At 44.9% G+C, this 18400-nt stretch overlaps 1 long non-coding RNA gene across 3 annotated transcripts; it reads left to right on the plus strand.

The window, feature by feature from the left end:
- The first annotated feature begins 4142 nt into the window (after window positions 1–4142).
- LOC112679068 (uncharacterized) lies at window positions 4143–17609 on the plus strand. 3 transcript variants are annotated; one of them, XR_004816742.2, is made up of 4 exons: window positions 4143–4361; window positions 4458–4523; window positions 8199–8338; window positions 16272–17609. It is a non-coding gene; the product is annotated as an uncharacterized LOC112679068 (long non-coding RNA). The 3 variants fall into 3 exon arrangements; XR_004816743.2 differs by lacking the exon at window positions 16272–17609 and adding an exon at window positions 8669–9129; XR_007411238.1 differs by lacking the exon at window positions 16272–17609 and having other exon boundaries at window positions 8199–9129.
- The last annotated feature ends 791 nt before the right edge of the window (window positions 17610–18400 follow it).

Below are 18400 nucleotides of genomic sequence, written 5' to 3' on the forward strand. Positions count from 1 at the left end.
TTCTTGGCTTGGTCTGATGGCTTACTTGCGATGTACTTAACTTGACCCTTTTGCTCCTGTGTTTCCGGTACACCAGAAGCTGGATCTGAAGGTCTGATCAGATTTTGGTCAGACATTTTTGGCAAGAATCCTTTCTAGGTGGTGCTATGAGTGTCCTGTTGCGTCACACCAGAAGGCTCCGAGTCACTGGCTGTCTCATTAGAGAAGCTAAGATTGATTAGTGGGTTCAGGCGGTGAAAAGCCGATCCCTTACATTGTAGGGTTATTTCTTCACTTGCAACCAGTAAGAGCTCTGTGGGCCGATGATTTGGTACCACGTGACTACTCAACCTTCCTTGACCCTTTCACCTCATGGTTTCAGCATCCAATGGTGATGTTGCCTGAGTCAATTATTTCATCTGGGGTTGTAAAATTCTAGTGCTATCCTTCCTTCATCATTTATTCATCATTTGTTCTGTAAAGAAGAGCTTCCTCCCCTTGTTGACGAGGGCGGAATAAAGTCTTTGGGTGGCTCTGTCAGCGGAGCTTCCGACTCTTGATCTCAGGTCTTGATCTCAGGGCTGTGTGTTCAAGCCCCATGTTGGGCGTGGAGCCTACTTAAAAAAAAAAAAATCTTTCCCTTCAATGACTGTTTTTCAGAGTAAGGATTTCATCCAATAGCCACTTCCCATGGTGACAAATTCTTATTCTCTCTCTCTTAGTATCATTATGAACTCAGTGATTTTTGAAATTACTATCAAGGTGTTTCATTCAGTCATATTCATTATTTTTTTAAATAACCTTTGAATTCTGGAATAATTTGATTCATAGAAAATAGCAAAGATAGTACAGACAGCACCCATATGCTCTTACCCAGGTACCCTAACAATAACATCTTACATTACCGTGGTTCCTTTGAAAAAACTGAGAAATCAATATTGATATATTACTATTATCTTTTTAAAGAGATTTACTTATTTATTTGAGAGAGAAAGAGAGAGAGAGGAGTGAAGAGGAGGGGCAGAGGGAGAAGCAGACTCCCCAGTGAGCAAGGAGCCTGACAAAGCGTTCGATTCCAGGACCCCGGGATCATGACCCAAGCCAAAGGCAGACAATAAACCGACTGAGCCACCCAGGCACCCCACTATTATCTTTTTTTTTTAAAGATTTTATTTTTGAGTAATTTCTACTTCCAATTTGGGGCTCAAACTCACAACCCTGAGATCAAGAGTCACACACTTTATTGACTGAGCCAGCCAGGTGCCCTGATACATTACTATTATCTTAACACCAGAGTTTTATTTAGACTTCAGTTTTTCCACTAATGTCCTTTTTCTCTTCCAGGATCCATTCTAGGATCTCTCATTCATTCTTTCTTTTTGATGCTTCAAAATGACGTCATTGTATCAGGTGGGAGCCCTGTCAGTCTGGCTCTGTGTCCTCTTGACTTGATCATGATCCTGAATAGTCTTTGATAAGCTCCTTTGCTTTCTGGGCCAGTAAGTTGTCCCAGGATCACCTGGATTTGATTTCTTTGCCAACATTTAGAAAATGGTAGATTTAACTGGCAAATGAAGATACTCAGTTTTTCCTGAGAAGTCAGCCGATCTGGGAAAGCAGCATCTATGTTCCAGGTTGGCAGAAATTGGCTGCAGCCTAGTAGGCCTACCCCATATTGAAAGGGCGTGCACAGTCCTCCAGTTTGACACAATCCTCACCACTCCCTGCAACCAGTTTGCGCCATGCCTTTATGTAAGCTGCCTGGATTCTGTAGGCATTTGAGGTTGCTCCGTCCAGGAGCAGAACAGCCTGCTGTCCTCCCCTCCTTCTGTCTTTCCTTCATATTTATGAAACGTCTCCTATGCACTGCCCATTATGTGGGCTGCTGGGGTTTCAATGGTAAATAAAACAATATGTGGAGCATTGGCCTGTTTGATCTTAGATTCATTCCTCGATCTTTTAAAAAAAAATTTTATTTATTTGTTCATGAGAGACAGAGAGAGAGAGAGCACGGAGAGAGAGAGGCAGAGACATAGGCAGAGGCAGTGTCCCCATGGGGAGCCTGATGAGAGACTCGATCTGGGAACTCCGGTATCAAGACCTGAGGCACCCAGAGGGCCCCATTGCCTGATCTTTTGCAAATGACATTTCTGCGGTGTCACTGCCAGCTGGCCAGCTGACTTCCAGCTAAATTGAGGCAAAAAGAGGGACTGGCAGGAGATTGGGTGGTGGGACAAAGGGAGGAACTAGGATTAGCCACCACATTGCAACGTTCCCCTCTTCTCAATTTAGGAGAGCATTTTTCAGCAGAGGCTGAGTCTCCTCTCTGGTGTAGCTTTTCACCTGTCCCCCCAGAGAGGGACACCACCTGCTACCTGTGCCCCGGCCATGATGGCACCTTCCCGCTCTTGCTCTTACTAAGCCCAGGGTTGCTCCACCATCCCCTCCTTGCCTTCTCAGCGGCTGGCTCATTTGTGTAATCCATTCCGTGTGTGAACTTCCCTCTTCTCGAAAGCCCCAGAATAGTTTCTGTTTTTCTTATACAATACGCCAGGCTCCTAACCTCCCAGAGCATGGACTGATTCCTATCTGCATTCACCTGCTTTGTGACTCGTAGCAAATTATTTCATCTCTCTCAACCCCCACCTTCCTTATCAGGAATATAGAATAATAATAGTACCCATCTCATGTTATTGGTGCAAGGATTAAATGCAATGATACCTATCAGGTGCTTAGCTCAGTCCCTGGAACTTAACACACCTTTAAAAATACTACTTATTCTAGGCTACGGGGCTCAAACGGTACCTGACCCCACCAGGGAACAACCAGGGACTTCTTTCTGTCTGGTTCCATAGACACACAGCCGGTGTTTTTTGAGCATCTTACTATTTAAGATATTTAATCTCAAACTTGTTTAATCTTGATAAATTTCGAGGTACCTGGATGGCTCAGTGGTTGAGCATCTGCCTTTGGCTCAGGACGTGATCCTGGGGTCCTGGGATCGAGTCCCGCATTGGGTTCCCTGCAGCATGGAGCCTGCCTCTCCCTCTGCCTGTGTCTCTGCCTCTGTGTGTGTGTGTCTCTCATGAATAAATAAATAAAATCTTAATATATATCATTATGGTATAGGTATTATTATTCTCCCCATTTTTCAGAGGACGAAGTAAAAGCACGGATAGTTTGAATAACTTGCTCAGGGTCAAAGAGGCATGGCCGGAACCTGAGCGAGGTGCCTTCAGAGCCTATGACCTTTAACCTGTATCTAAACTCCCAATATGTTAGACTCCATTTGTTATAATAGGTAAAAATGTGTCTCTCCCCTCTGGTAGCTCACAGCTTAGCTGGAGAGACAGGCTTGCTAATTGCTAAGCACGTTGCAATGTGGTGGCTAATCATTCTTTCTGTGTGCTTGTTCATTCGATCATTCATTCATCCAGCAAGCTCTGGACACCAGTTGTATGCTGATCGCTGATCACTGTGCTAAGGGCTGGGGAGAGGCTGGTGTTGGCCTGGGGACCCAGACCTGCACACCTTCTATAGCCACCAAGTGCAGAGTGGTGGAATGGGAGTCTTCTGACATTTCCTGGTTTTATTCCTCCAAAGCACAGGACTTTGGAGTCGGACACATTTGTGTTTGCCTCCTCCTTGAATTACTTGCTGTGTGACCTCCTGCAAATCACTTACCCTCTCTGTGCTTATTTACACATGAAAACCTGGGGATAGTAAGAATACTTCACAGGCCCCAGGGTGTGGTCTTGGAGTCCCGGGATCGAGTCCCACATTGAGTCCCACATCGAGTCCCACATGGAGTCCCACATGGAGTCCCACATCGAGCTCCCTGCATGGAGCCTGCTTCTCTCTCTGCCTGTGTCTCTGCCTCTTTCTCTCTCTGTGTCTCCCATGAGTAAATTAAAAAAAAAAAAAATCTTCAAAGCTCTTAGCACTGGGCACCCAGGAAGGGGCTTCATTATTAGTTGTTAGTGCCATTTGTTGATAACGTGGTTCATTACCCATGACCCCTCAATTCTAAATACTTTGTCCCCCCCCCAAAAAAAAACCAATTCAAATAAATAAATAAATAAATAAATAAATCCTGTGTGCCTTAGTTTGGCAATGTTTTGCTCCTCTAACAACCAGATGCGCTCCTTCTGGATTTTCAACCGACAAGCCTCAGCAGGGCAAGAACCACGCTAGCAGGCACGACAGCCCAATTAAAGACGCCGGTCGGCGGCTGTTGATTCGCAGGCGCTGCGCAGAAGCCCTGGAGAGGGCTGGAAGCTCTGCAGCCTTCCTGGACCCCCCAGCAAGCCCAACCCTGCCTGGCTCCGGATCTGTCATGCCTGGATGGGTTTAAAGAACCGCGACCCATTCTAATGGAACAGGTATGAATTTCATTCCACAAACTTGGATGGGAAACACCTAAGATTGTTTGCTTTTCTGCTAACAATGTGATTTCTTTCTCTGGCTTCTTCTTCCAGGAAGCAGAAACTTCATCGCCAGTTGCAAGTCTAAAGATCAGCTGTAGGCTGAAGACTCCCAAACAGGTATCTCCAGCATCCTCCCTGAAATCCTAGCGCACATCTGTCTTCTTGACAGATGTTCAATAGGCATCTCCAAATGAATAATCACCCAAAACCGAACGCCAGCATTTTCTTCCCAACCCTGCTCTTGTGTCTTCTCCGTCACCGGAATTTCCCAGCGGTGATGTGGTAAGAGGAGCGGGTGCTGGTTTTTTGTTTTCTTTCTTATTCATAATTAGCCTTTTCCAACCAGACCTGAGTTTATGCTAATGAGGTGACTCTTGGTGGGCTCCTAGGTAGCTTCAGACTACTGGTTGCCAGGAAAACCAACCCTGGGATTAGAGGATTGGAACTTCCTGCCCTACTGCGAAGAGACAAGGGATGGAGATAAGGTTAACCTCCATTGGCCAATGATTTAATAAATCGTGCCTAAAAAATGTGAGCAAATGTGGGGTTTGGAGAGCTTCTGGGATGGTGAACACATAGAGGTGCTGGGGGAGGGGTGCAGTTAGCACATTCTTTTTTTTTTTTTTTAAGTTTTTATTTATTTCTTCATGAGAGACACACAGAGAGAGGCAGAGACACAGGCAGAGGGAGAAGCAGGATCCCTGCGGGGAGCCTGTTGTGGGACTCGATCCCAGGACCCTGGGACCAGGACCTGAGCCAAAGGCAGATGCTCAACCACTGAGCCACCCAGGCGCCCCTGCCGTTAGCACCTTCTGAGAGGATATGGAAGCTCCAAGTGTTCTCCCCCAATGCCTTGCCCTATGCATTTCTTCCTTTCATCTGTTTCAGAGTTGTATGCTTTATAATAAACCAGTAAATGGACAGAAAATGTTTCCCTGAGTTTTGTGAGCTCTTCCAGGACATTATCAAACCTGACAGGTGGTTGTACGAATTCCCCAACTTTGTAGTCAAGTTGGACAGAAATGTGAGCACCGTGGGCACCCATCACTTATGGTGCCTGATGTGGGGCAGCCTTGTGGGAGTGAGTCCTTAACCTGTGGGGTCTATGCTGATTCCAGATAGCTTATGGCTAAATTGAATGAAATCATAGGACAGCCAGTTGGTGTCCAGAGACTCAGAAAATGGGTTGATGTGGGGAAAAAAACTCCCACGCACTTGGTGTCAGAAGTACTGGGAGTAGAAACAGATCTTAGAAGTACTGCCCTGGGGGATCCCTGGGTGGCTCGGGTATTCACATTTGCCTAATCCCCCGCAGGTGCTTGCTTGTCACATAGTAAGTGCTTAATAAATATTTGTTACATTAATGAAGTTGGGGTTCACCACTCTTTTTCCCCAGGATAGTGTTTTAGTTCCAAAGAACTTAAAAAGCACCAAGATATCAAGGAAAGGTGTATTCCTTCCTTCCTTCTGAAAGTGAAGAATGCCTTCTGCTGACATCTCAAAGTGGCCCTCTGATGCTGTCCTGGACCCCTTCTCCCCTTCACAGCGCCCTTCTGCCTCCAGCTCCCCTCCTTCTCATCAGTCCTCTGGCTGTCATGAATGGCACCAGCTTCCCTGATGGATGGATGGCTTTCAGCTCTTTACTTTTGTGCTATGAACCCGGCTGTTTCTTGTCAGATGCCTGTGTGAGTTCCACTTCTGCTCGCTCCTGAAATGTTGGCACCTCACAGGGGTTCCTGCCAAGCCTCCTTCTTCTCTCTTCTCCTCCCCTCCCCTCTCCTCTCCTCTCTTCTTCTCCCCTCTTCTCTCCTTCCCTCTCCTCCCCTCCCCTCCCCACCTCCTCTCCTTCCTCTCCTTCTCTTTTCTCTTCTCTTCTCTTCTCTTCTCTTCTCTTCTCTTCTCTTCTCTTCTCTTCTCTTCTCTCTTCTCTTCTCTTCTTTCTCTTCTTTCTCTTCTCTTCTCCTCTCCTCTCCTCTCCTCTCCTCTTCTCTTCTCTTCTCTTCTCCTCTCTTCTCTTCCTCTTTCTCCTCCCTCTTCCCCTAAAGTGAGTTCATTGACTTCCATGACTACCTCCTCAGCCCAAATCCTTCCCTTAGTCTGCAGACCCAATTATAATTGCCTGCAGGGGATCCCTCTCTATCTGTCCCCTAGGCACCAAAATTCAACAAATCCAATGTTTAAGAACAGCCAGGGGAACGCCTGGATGGCTCAGCCGTTGAACATCTGCCTTCAGCTCGGGGCATGATCCTGGAGACCCGGGATCGAGTCCCGTCTCGGGCTCCCTGCATGGAGCCTGCTTCTCCTTCTTCCTGTGTCTCTGCCTCTCTCTGTGTGTCTCTCATGAATAAATAAATAAAATCTTAAAAAAAAAAAAAAAGAACAGCCAGGGTTGCCCTTCCTGGCAAATGGAATCATGGAATCATCAACCATTCACTCATCCAAGATAGAAACCCAGCCTTTGTCCTCAACTCCTGTCTTTTGCTTAGTTGTACATCTAATCCATCACAAATTCTAGAAATCCCACTTCTTCCTACAGACACTCCCGTGGCTCACATTGCCATCTTTTCTCAGACCGCTGCTCTTATGGCATCTTTTCTGGTCCCCTTCCGATCTCTTCTCCACACAGAAACCAGAGAGATTTTTCTAGAATGCAAACTTGATCCTCACTTGAAAAACCTTCCATGGCTTTGATTACTCATGTGATAAATTCCTTAACCCTACCTATGGTGGCCAACCTGATCCAGCCCCAGCAGCTCCTCTGCCACCACAGCTTGCCTTTTCCCCTCTAGATAAGCAGACCTTTCTTTCCTTCAACCTGCCATGATTGTCAATGCTATACATTCTTTTTTTTTTAAGATTTTATTGATTTATCTATTCATGAGAGACACAGAGAGAGGCAGAGACATAGGCAGAGGGAGAAGCAGGCTGCCTGCAGGGAGCCTGATGTGGGACTCGATCCTAGGACTCTGAGATCACGCCCTGAGCTGAAGGCAGATGCTCAACCACTGAGCCACCCAGATGCCCCAATGCTATATATTCTTAAAAGAAGATAAGACTTATGTCTTTCATCCTTCCTTCCTTCTTTTCTTCTTTTTCTTTTAAAAGTTCTTTTATGGGCAGCCCAGGTGGCTCAGCAGTTTAGCACCACCTTCAGTCCAGGGTGTGATCCTGGGGACCTGGGATCAAGTCCCACATCAGGCTCCCTGAATGGAGCCTGCTTCTCCCTCTGCCTGTGTCTCTGCCTCTCTCTCTCTCTCTCTGTGTCTCTCATGAATAAATAAATAAATAAAATATTAAAAAAATAAAAATAAATAAAAGTTCATTCATTTATTTATTTTTAATAATTTTGACACCCAATGTGGGGCTTGAACTCATGATCCTGAGATCAAGAGTTACATGCTCCTGACTTAGCCAACCAGGCTCTGCATTTTGCTGACAGTGATACTTGTCTGCAACATTGCCCTTCTTGATTTCTCCTTCATCTCCTTCATTTCTTCCCTTCACTTGCTAGCACTTAGGTACTCACCAGATATCAGCTTGCAAACCAGCCCTCCAGGAAGTTTACCCCATCTTCCCAGGTCTGGCGCAGCACAGACTGCTACATATTCACTCAACTGGGGTGTTTTTACTTCTTGGGCTCATAGCTGGACTCTACCTCCCAGGCTCCCATGCAGATGGTGGGGCCATGTGACTCATGGCCATGGCTTGAACACCTATTCAAATCCTAATCAATAAAAACCTCCTATGTCACCTTCCCCTCTTCAGTCTCTCTTTTCTTCCTCTGCCTGGCAGATGCAGGGGGACCCCATGGAGAACTCTGACACCTCACAGGAGCGTGATGAAACCATGAGATAAAAGGAGCCTGGATCCCTGAATGACTGTGTGGAGCAGAGCCTCACCTGCTGTCTCTCCAACCAGCATTTAATTGTAATGTGAGTGAGAAATAAGCCCGATTGTATTGAGGTATGATGTAAGTCACTGAGACTTAGGGGTATTACAGCAGTTAGCCTACCCTGATAAATGCAGCTGGATGCATTGTTCTTTCCTCCTCACCCCCATTCTCTCATAGACTTCTTAACCTCCCACCATAGCACTTAGCAGATTGAATAGCAACAGCCTCTCACCTGGCTGTCTCTTCACCTGACCACGAGCTGTGGGAAGGGATGGACCATGCCTGTCTCATCCTCGGTATGAGCTGCCATTCAGTTCAGCACCTGGCTTGTTGCAGCCACTAAGTCAATATTTGTGGAATTGCTTTATAGTTGTTGAGTCCTCTGTTCCTGAATGCCTATTTTGGTAAGTTGCCCAGGACTGGGATTCCTCCTGCATCTTGCCAGTCTCCTCTCCTGACACCTGGGACCTGCCTCTGAACCAGTCCAGTAGCTGGGGCTCCCAGATGACACAGGCCCTGAAGCTGGCCCGCCTCCTGGAATTCCCCATGTTGCCACCGTTCCCAGGCCTGGGCCTCCGCCCACCTGTCAGGATCCCTGACACTGCCTGGTTTTCTCATGCCTACTGTCTGCCTTGTGGAAGTCACATTCCTTTCTGCTGGACTGGATTTCCTCTCAGGTCCTGTAACTTTCCTAGTTGCATACTGAGGCGCTGGCAATGAGGCAATCACCGAGATATGTTGTTGGACAAAAGAAATCGGGGTATGAAAAGGGGTGGGTATATAATATACAATCATTTGTGAAAAAAATAAAATGGATAAAGTATATTGGAATTTGCATAAGATATCTTCAGAAGAACACATCAGAAAACTGGAAACAGTGCAGGGGTGGAGGGGTAGGGAGTAGAGACCTGGCAGTTGGGAAGCAGGGGGATTTAGCTTTTACTGGTTTATACCATGTGGTGGGCTGAATAATGGCTCCCCCTCCCCCAAGATATCCACATCCTAATTCCCAGAATCTGTTACCTTACACAGCAAAAAGGACTTTAGAGATGTAATTCAGTTAAGGATCTTGACAGGAGAGATTATCTTGGATTATTGGGGCGGGAGGGGGGGTGTTCAATGTTAGCACCAGAATCCTTATAAGAGAGGGGTGGGAGAGTCAAGATGAGAGAAGTAGAGGTGCTATTGCAAGGAGAAGCAGGGTGGAGGGAGAGAGGGGTGTGTGTGTGTGTGTGTGTGTGTGTGTGTGTGTGTGTGCCCATGCATGGAGAGAGAGAAAAAGAGAGAGAGAGAGAGGATTATTTGAGAATGAAGAAAACAGTAGAAGGTCACACAACTGGTTTTCATAGGTTACCAGGGAAGGACCTGAAGGAAGAGGAGAATTAGAGAGGATAAGAGCACCAAGAAAAATAACAGAAAAGATGCACCAAAAATGCACAACATGATTCCATTTATGACTCCATGTAAAATCACGCTCTGAACATGGGTAGACACCCAAGGGGAGACAGTTCTTCAAGAGAACCTACCAAGCATAAGACCACAACAATCACAAAAGGTTTACCAGGGGTGAAAGACAAGGAAAAACACAAAAGACCACAAATGTATGAAAATTCGGGGCTCCAGGGAACTGATCTGGATAATTGTCCTGGCTCTACCCCTTTCCTACCGTGAGACTCTGGACAAGTTCCCTAATCCCTTTGAACCTCAACTTCTTCCTCTGGAAAATGTGGGTAATTAACAGTATGTTCCTCAAGGGGTCGCTGTGAGGAGTGAATGTGGGACGAGGTCATGTCCAGGAAGCATCTCGCCCCCTTGCCTGGCCATAATGCTTTCATAAATGGAGGTCACAAACATTCCAGGGCCAGCTGGCCACGAAGCTCTGGAGGTCCTGTAGTTTTCCCAGGCTTTGAGTCTGGCCAAGAGCAGTGGCCCAGATGTGCTCCCGATGAAGAGAGACCTCTCAGTCTCAACACCACCTCTTGGGGTAGGAAGTACAGACTTTGGGGCAAGACTGCTGCCCCAATTACTAGCCATGGGAACTTGGATCAGGTTTCCTTCTTTCTCATGGCTGAATAATATTCCACTGCATATATATCACATAGTCTTGTCCTCTGATTCTTCACCTCCTCTTGATCATATAATACCTTCCTAAATCTACCTGTGTCTGTTTCTGGGCCACCCGCTCTGTTACAATGAATTTTATTTCGGTACTAAAGCACACCATTGAATTATCGTGGTTAATATTAGGTTTTTTACTAAAGGGCAAAGACCCTTTCACAACTTTTATTTTCTAGAGTGTTCTAGTTCATGCTGATCATTTTGGTCTTCCAAATGAACTTTGAATTCTTGGTCAAATACGAATCCTTATGGCTCTGAAATAAGCATTCTTTTTGAGTTTTATTTGGCATAACTTTGTTTGTACAGTGTGGATGTTTTGAGAATTCTTGTGTTCCTATTCTCAAGACGGACTGTTTCTCCATCAAGCATTATTTGATTCTTCTCAGAGGTGCCTGGCTGGCTGGCTCAGTTGGTAGAGCATGTGACTCTTGATCTCAGGGTTGTGAATTCGAGCCCCATGTTGGGCATAGAGATTACTTTAAAAAAATATCTTGCGGCCCCTGGGTGGCTCAGTGGTTGAGCATCTGCCTTTGGCTCAGGTCATGATCTCGGGGTCCTGGGATGGAGTCCCACATCAGGGTCCCTGCAGGGAGCCTGCTTCTCCCTCTGCCTATGTCTCTGCCTCTCTCTGTGTCTTTAATGAATAAATAAATAAAATCTTTAAAAACAAAAATCTTGATCCTTCTCCATAAAATTTCTTAGTTTAAAAAAAAGATTTCCTGTACATTTTTGCTAGTAAGCCATAAAAAATTTGTGTGTGGACATTTGTGGGAAATACTGATAGATTTGTCTTCATAAAAATTACAAACCCCTCACAGGGAAAAAGTACCACTATCACAACTAAGGAGCTATTGAAAAACTGGGGTAAATATTTCTAGCATAAATGATATAAAAAAGGTTAATATCTTTCCATTACTCTTTGTAAGGGCTCTTTTTCTTTTTCTTTTTTTTTTTTTAAGATTTATTTATTTATTTTGAAAGACACAGAGAGAGAGGCAAAGACACAGGCAGAGGGAGAAGGAGGCTCCTCACAGGGAGCCCGGTGTGGGACTCAATCCCAGGACCCCAGGATCTTGCCCTGAGCCGAAGGCAGATGCTCAACAGCTGAGACACCCAGGCGTCCCTGTATGGGCTCTGATAAATAAGAGAAGAGGCATTTTCTGGCAGAAAAATGAGAAAAGTATATGAACTGGTAACTCACAAAGGTAATTCACAAAGCAGGCAAAAAACACATGAAGAAAAATCTACCTCAAAAGTGTAAATTAAAGCATCAGAAACACATTTTTAATTTAGCATGGATTTTAAAGAATGATGCCACCTTCTATTGTCAAGTATTTGGGAAAAAATACACACAGAAACTAGTGGGATTGTTCAGACTTTCTGGGTGGCAGTTTGGCAAGATAACAGAAAGCTTTAAAGATATTCATGCTTTAGTAAAGGAAATGATAGGTGTGTCCAAACATTAATCTAGAAGGATATTTATCTATCATAACAATACATTGGAAACAACCTATTTGTCAAATAGCAGAGTATTGTTTAAATGGACTCTGGCGCATACTGAAATGCAATGTCACCAGGGAAAATTATGAGGTAGAAGTATCTGACCTGGAAAGATATTGAGCATGTGTCATTAAATCAGTGGCTCTCAGTCCTGGCTGTATATTAGAATCACTTGAAAAACTTTAAAAAAGTCAATGCCTAGGAACCATAGCTGGAGATTCTAATTCCACTGGTTTGAGCTAGGACCCAGGTACTAGTATTTCTTTAAGTTAAATTAAAATTTTAACTTGAAGGGATGCCTGGGTGGCACAGCTGTTGAGCATCTGCCTTCAGCTCAGAGCATGATCCCAGAGCCCTGGGATCAAGTCCCACATTGGGCTCCCTGCATAGAGCCTGCTTTTCCTTCAGCCTGTGTCTCTGCCTCTCTTTCTCTGTGTGTCTCTCATGAATAAATAAATAAAATATTAAAAAAATAAAATTTTAACTTGAAGATCATTGTATATTCACATGTAGCTGTAATAAATAATACAGAGGGATCCCTGTGTGGCGCAGCGGTTTGGCGCCTGCCTTTGGCCCAGGGCGCGATCCTGGAGACCCGGGATCGAATCCCACGTCGGGCTCCCGGTGCATGGAGCCTGCTTCTCCCTCTGCCTATATCTCTGCCTCTCTCTCTCTCTCTCTCTCTCTCTGTGATTATCATAAATAAATAAAAATAAAAAAAATAAAATAATAATACAGAGAAACTCTGTTTTCCCCTTGATGGTAATATCTTACAAAACTATATTACAATATCTCAACTAAGATATTGACATTGATGCCATCAAGATAAAGAATACCCCCCGCCAAAAAAAAGATAAAGAATATTCCCATCACCACAAGAATCCCTTGTGTCCCCTTTAGAGATGTTATTTCCTTTTCTTGCCTTATTGCACTATCTAGAACTTACTATGTTGAATGACACTGGTGATTCTGAATCTTTGTCTTATTCTTGGTCTCAGGGGAAAGCATTCAGCCTTTCACCATCAAGTTTAATGACAGCTATGGGTTTTTGTAGATGTCTTTTATCAAGTTGGGAAATTTCCCCTGTATTTCTAGTTTTCTGAGATTTTATCATGAATGGGTGTTGAATTTTACAAATGCTTTTTTTGTTATCAATTGACATAATCACATGATCTTTCCTTCTTTAGCCTGTTTATATGGTAGATTACATTGATTTTTAAATATTGAATCACTACTGCATCTCTGAAACAAACCCCATTTGTTCATAGTGCATACCTATTTTTATATATTGCTGATCTTTTTTGCTATTATTTTGTTAAAGATTTTTGAATCTATATTCATGAGGGATAATAGTATGAAGTTCTCTTTCATTGTGGTGTCTCTCTGGTTTTGGTATCAGGGTAATACTAGCTTCATAAAATAAATTGGGAAACCTTCCTTCCTCCTATACTTTTTAGAAGAGATTATGTAGAATTGGTATTAATTCTCCTTCAAGTGCTGAAGATCTTTTTTTTTTTTTCAGTTTATTTTCTCTCGATCAGATTGGATAATTTCTCTCTTTTGTTTATCTGAAACATCACCTGTATAACAACAAATATATATTTTTAAAATGTCCCTCTAAACTGTCTCCCCTCTGCCTCCTGAGGTCTTTCCCATGTATTTACTTCTGATTCCATTTCTCCACCCAGATCATAAATACCCTCCACAGGATAGCCATGGGAAGGAATTTACATGGATTAGACCTTTTACTGTCCTGGAAATGCATTCATTTAACACATATTTTTTGCATGCCTACTATGAGCCAGGAATCAATGAAGAGTAACCCCAATACAGCTTTGTATGCTTTATATATTTTTTTTTTTTTGGTAAATTATGATGTTTTGGTATCTTTTTTTTTTTTTAATGTTTTGATATCTTAAAAGCCTTTCTGTTTGCGGATAAACTGTCTTTCCTGGATCTAGACAATTCTTGCAGATAGCAGAGGGCCCAGCCCAAAGCATGCCTTTGAGATGCAAACTAATGAATCCAAAGCCATACCTGCTATATCTGGCCCATAGACTCCAGGAAGCAATATTCCTTGGCCTTAGTCACCTCAGGGCCGGATACCATGCAACTAGGAGCCAGGCCCATAGCTAAGAGCCCACCCAAATTGTTTAGCCAATCCTGGCCAGACTTGGCCTTGCTCCTGTCTCTGTTCTGACCAAGGCGAGGTTTCCCCGTTTAGCCTGGCGTGCCATGGCATGGCTGCTATTTCTAGGACTTGGGACAGAATAAAACCTGTTTTCCCAAGCCTCTCCTGTGTTCCCTCTCGTGGCCACACCGGGCTACCCATCCATCACATAAGAGCTTCCTCCATGGGAATGTGTACTCTAGTGCATGAGACAGACGTGGATAAGATCTGCTATGTCCGCAAATGATGCAAGGGAGACTTGGCTTGGGTGGATCAGAGAGGGTCTCCTTGGGGAGATGATACGAGGGGGAGATCTGAAAGGATGATCGGTGGAAATGAACCAGAGACGTGGAGGAAGTTTTCTCAGGCAGAGGGAACAGCATGTGCAGAGGCGTCACAACGGGAGACAGTGGGTAGCGTTACCAGCCGGCCCGCTAGTCTGAGGCTGAGTGGGCGGCTGAGGGGGGTTGCAGGCACCAGATTTTCAGTTTGGAGAGTGGGACAGTTCTGGACAAAGCATTCCAGTTCCCCAGGGATAGAGTGTCGAGGGCGGGGGGAGAGGTAGTTCCTGGGACACAGGACCCTCATAACTAATACTGGGAAACCCATGGGCAAACTGGGATGGGTTGGTCGCCTTGCATGGCACCTTTAGGATACTGAAGGAGGTTCTTAGGGTGAGTGCCCTCAGAAGCAGACCCTGGGAAGAGGATTCAGGTGCAAGTAGTTTATCTGGGAGGTGGAAGAGTAGGGGAATGGGGTAATGAGACAGACAAGGGAAGGCAAGAGTGTACCAATCAAGGGTATACTCTTATATCAGTATTTTCCAGAGAAATACAACCCATAGGGGATAGAGAGATAGATGATAGATAGATGGATAGATAGATAGATAGATAGACAGATAGATGATAGATAGGGCGATGGATATAAAAATAAAAATATTCCTATAAAGGAATGAACTCATGAATATGGACCTAGCAAGTCCTAAATCTATAGGGCACACTGGCAGGCTGGAGACTCAGGCAGGAGTTCTGTAGTCTCGAGGCAGTTTCTACTTTGGGAAACCTCAGTTTTTGCTTTTTAGACCTTGAACTGATTGAAGCCCATCTATGTCATCAAGAATAATTCCCTTACTTAAAATGAATTGATTGTAGATGTTAATCACATCTATCAAATACCTTCACAGCCCCGCTCTGATGCTTAATTGATTAACTGGGCACTGCTGTCTGGCCAAGCAGACACATGAAATTAATCATCACAACTCTCAAGCCGGGAACCACTGAGGGCAACAGGGTTAATCCTGCTGGGGCACATACACTTCAGAATGATCCACCCGAGTGAGGATCCTGGGCATTTACCCACCCCTCCACCCCCAGCTCTTATCAGCCATTGTCTGAGGGCTGCTAGGGGTGGGAGACCAGTAGGCAAGCAGCTTCAAAGACCAGAGGAGGCACTCAGGCAAAAGAACAAGTCAGGGGGACGCCTGGGTGGCTCAGTGGTTGAGCATCTGCCGTCGGCTCAGGTCGTGATCCCGGGGTCCTGGGATCGAGTCCCACATCGGGCTCCCTGCAAGGAGCCTGCTTCTCCCTCTGCCTATGTCTCTGTCTCTCTCTGTGTCTCTCATGAACAAATAAATAAAATCTTTGGGGGTGGGGAGAGCAAGCCGGTAGTTGGAAGTCAGCAGATGCACACTGGAGTGGGGAGGGTGAGGGGAAGGGTGGGGTGTGTGCCACAAGATGGCATCCACAAATGAAGCACAGAACACAAAGGAGAGAGAGACTCAACCATAAAGGGTCTTGCAAGCCATGTGAACCCTGAAATCTTAGATTAAGAACAGTGGAAAGGCATTATATTGGGGGAGTGGGGGACCTATGAGCACTTTGTATGTTCAAAAGACCTTTAGGCTGCTGTGAAAACAACGGGTCAGAAAGGGGCAGAGAGGATGCGGAGCCACTGGCCTGGAGGATCTTGTTGGAGCCCAGGTAGGTTGGCAGCATCTGGGAGTAGACAGTAATAGGGAGGCTGGAGAGAAGACAGCTGCTAGGGCCATTTAGGGAACTAAAGCAGCAGGTCTTGGTTACGGATCTGGGGTACTGGCAGTGGGGTAAAGGAGTGTATCAAAGTCACCCCCGCTCTAGTTTTTTTTTTTTTCATTTAAAAATTTTTATTTGTTTATTTATTTTGATAGCTGGGGCCCCAGTGTGGACCAAACAGCCCAGAAGTTGCCTACAACCAGTTTAATTATGAAAATGACCTTAAGCTGACCTTACCTGCTGCCTGACCTGTTTCTACATCCTAAGATGCTTATTGCACAACCAGAAACCCTCCTGTTGAAAATACAGCTGGAAGCCAAGTGTAAATGGAGGGTGACCGTGGAAAACATTCCTCTGGTCCCTCAGCGTGAGGGCACATCTCATGCGGTGGCATGAGGATGAGAAATCAGATGCCCAGAGCCCGTCACCTTGAAACAGGCACCTCCAACCCTCTTACTTTAGTTGTCCCAAACATTGGATGTTCCTTAAAAACCACCTGTTTTCTGTGTCCTATTTTGTTTTGTCCACTGTGCAAAACAAAGGACGGATTTACCCACTCTATGAGAGGGAAGGATGGGAAGAGCAATGTCACATTAGGACTTTCCCAGTTGTCCTTGGTTTTAAGAAGCCAGGTGTAATGAGAAAACACCAGATGGTGGTGGTATAGTTGCCTGAAACCAGAACGTCCCCACCCTTATGCCCAGCACCACGAGAATCTTCCTCTGGACGGGACCTTGGCCTAGCTGGCAAAAAAAGAAGATGGGAACAGAGCATTGTGAGAAGACCATACAAATGGCTAGAAAACCAAAGAGAGCTTTAATTTCCATTGGCATGTGAGCCGAGGCTGTAGCGTTTCTCCTATCAACTCCAAGGGGCTCAAGCTAGGAATCTAAGGGTGTGTGTGCCAAAAGCCCTCTATGATCCACACCTTCTAGTATTTATGCCCTTGGGTAGTCCCCTTCCAGGTTGTACCATGATTAGTCTGTGTGATAGAATTATGGCTTCCAAAGATTTCACGTCTTAATCCCTGGGACCTGTGAATACATTATGTTGCCTGACAAGAGGGAATTAAGGTTGAGAATGGAACTAAGGTTGCTGCCCAATTGACCCTGAGATGGGGAGAGATTATCCTGGGTTATGTGGGTGGGTCCAGTGTAATTATGAGAGATCTTAAATGGCAAAGAGGGAAACAGAAGAGATCATCAGATCCAGAGAGATCACCTCATTAGAAAGACTCTACTGGGCATTGTTGGCTTTGAACAAGGAATTCAGACAGCCTCTGTCTAGAAGCTGGAGACAAGAAAATGAATTCTCCTCTATACCTCCAGAATGATGAACGTAGTCCTGCCTACACCTTGGCTTTAGCCCATTGAAAGCCACTTTAGATTTCTGACATCCAGAACTGTAAAATGATCAATCTATGTTGTTTCGAGCCATCAAGCTTGTGGTCGTTTGTTACAGGAGCAACAGAACACTTGGGATAAAGAATAATAATACAGGATGCATTTAATAAATATTTGTGAAATTGAATGAATGCAAGTTTTCTCTGCTCCAATAAACTCCTGCTTTGTTTCACCTTAAAGTGAGTCAAAACCCCTTGAAGACCCTCACAACCATCAGCCCGCCATTCTCGCCTCGTTGTCTCCCCCACTCCTGGAAGAATCTATTTGGATGTCTTGCTTCACCCCAACTTAGCCATGCTCTTCTGTGCCTGTGTGCATTTTCACATGCTGTTCCCTCTTCTAGGAACCTCTCTTGTCTTCCCCCAACTCCACTTGGGAACACCTCCTCAATCTTCAAGAGTCAGCTCAAATATCACCTCCAGATGACCTTCCCTAGTTACCCTGGTAGTAACCTTCTGTACTCCTCTATGTCCTGAATCTCATTACCTTGTACTGTATTAAGGTGTCTGCCTCCCTGTCTCCTCACCTCACGGAGACCTTCACAGGTGGGGCAGGTACCCTAGTCACCCTTGCATGTACTTGGGATAAGGAATCTGGGAGAGGAAACGTACTCCCAAAGACTACAAACTACCCCAAGCATTCTGGTTTTTTTCCTTCTTTGAACTCTCCTTCAGAGACTCAGTTCATCTCTGAGTCACCTCTTTAAAAAAAAAAAAACAAAAAAGACAAATATAAGTAACATTTTCTTGATTATAATAGTAATCCTCATTATGTTCTAGTGCTCAGAAATCACAGAAATCTATCCAGAAGAAAATAAATTCCCACCCAGACCACCACCATCATCCACAAACCCATCTGTCACCCATCAAAATGAAGAGCTA

This window comes from Canis lupus, chromosome 6 (genome assembly GCF_003254725.2).
Source record: "Canis lupus dingo isolate Sandy chromosome 6, ASM325472v2, whole genome shotgun sequence".
NCBI lineage: Eukaryota > Metazoa > Chordata > Mammalia > Carnivora > Canidae > Canis > Canis lupus.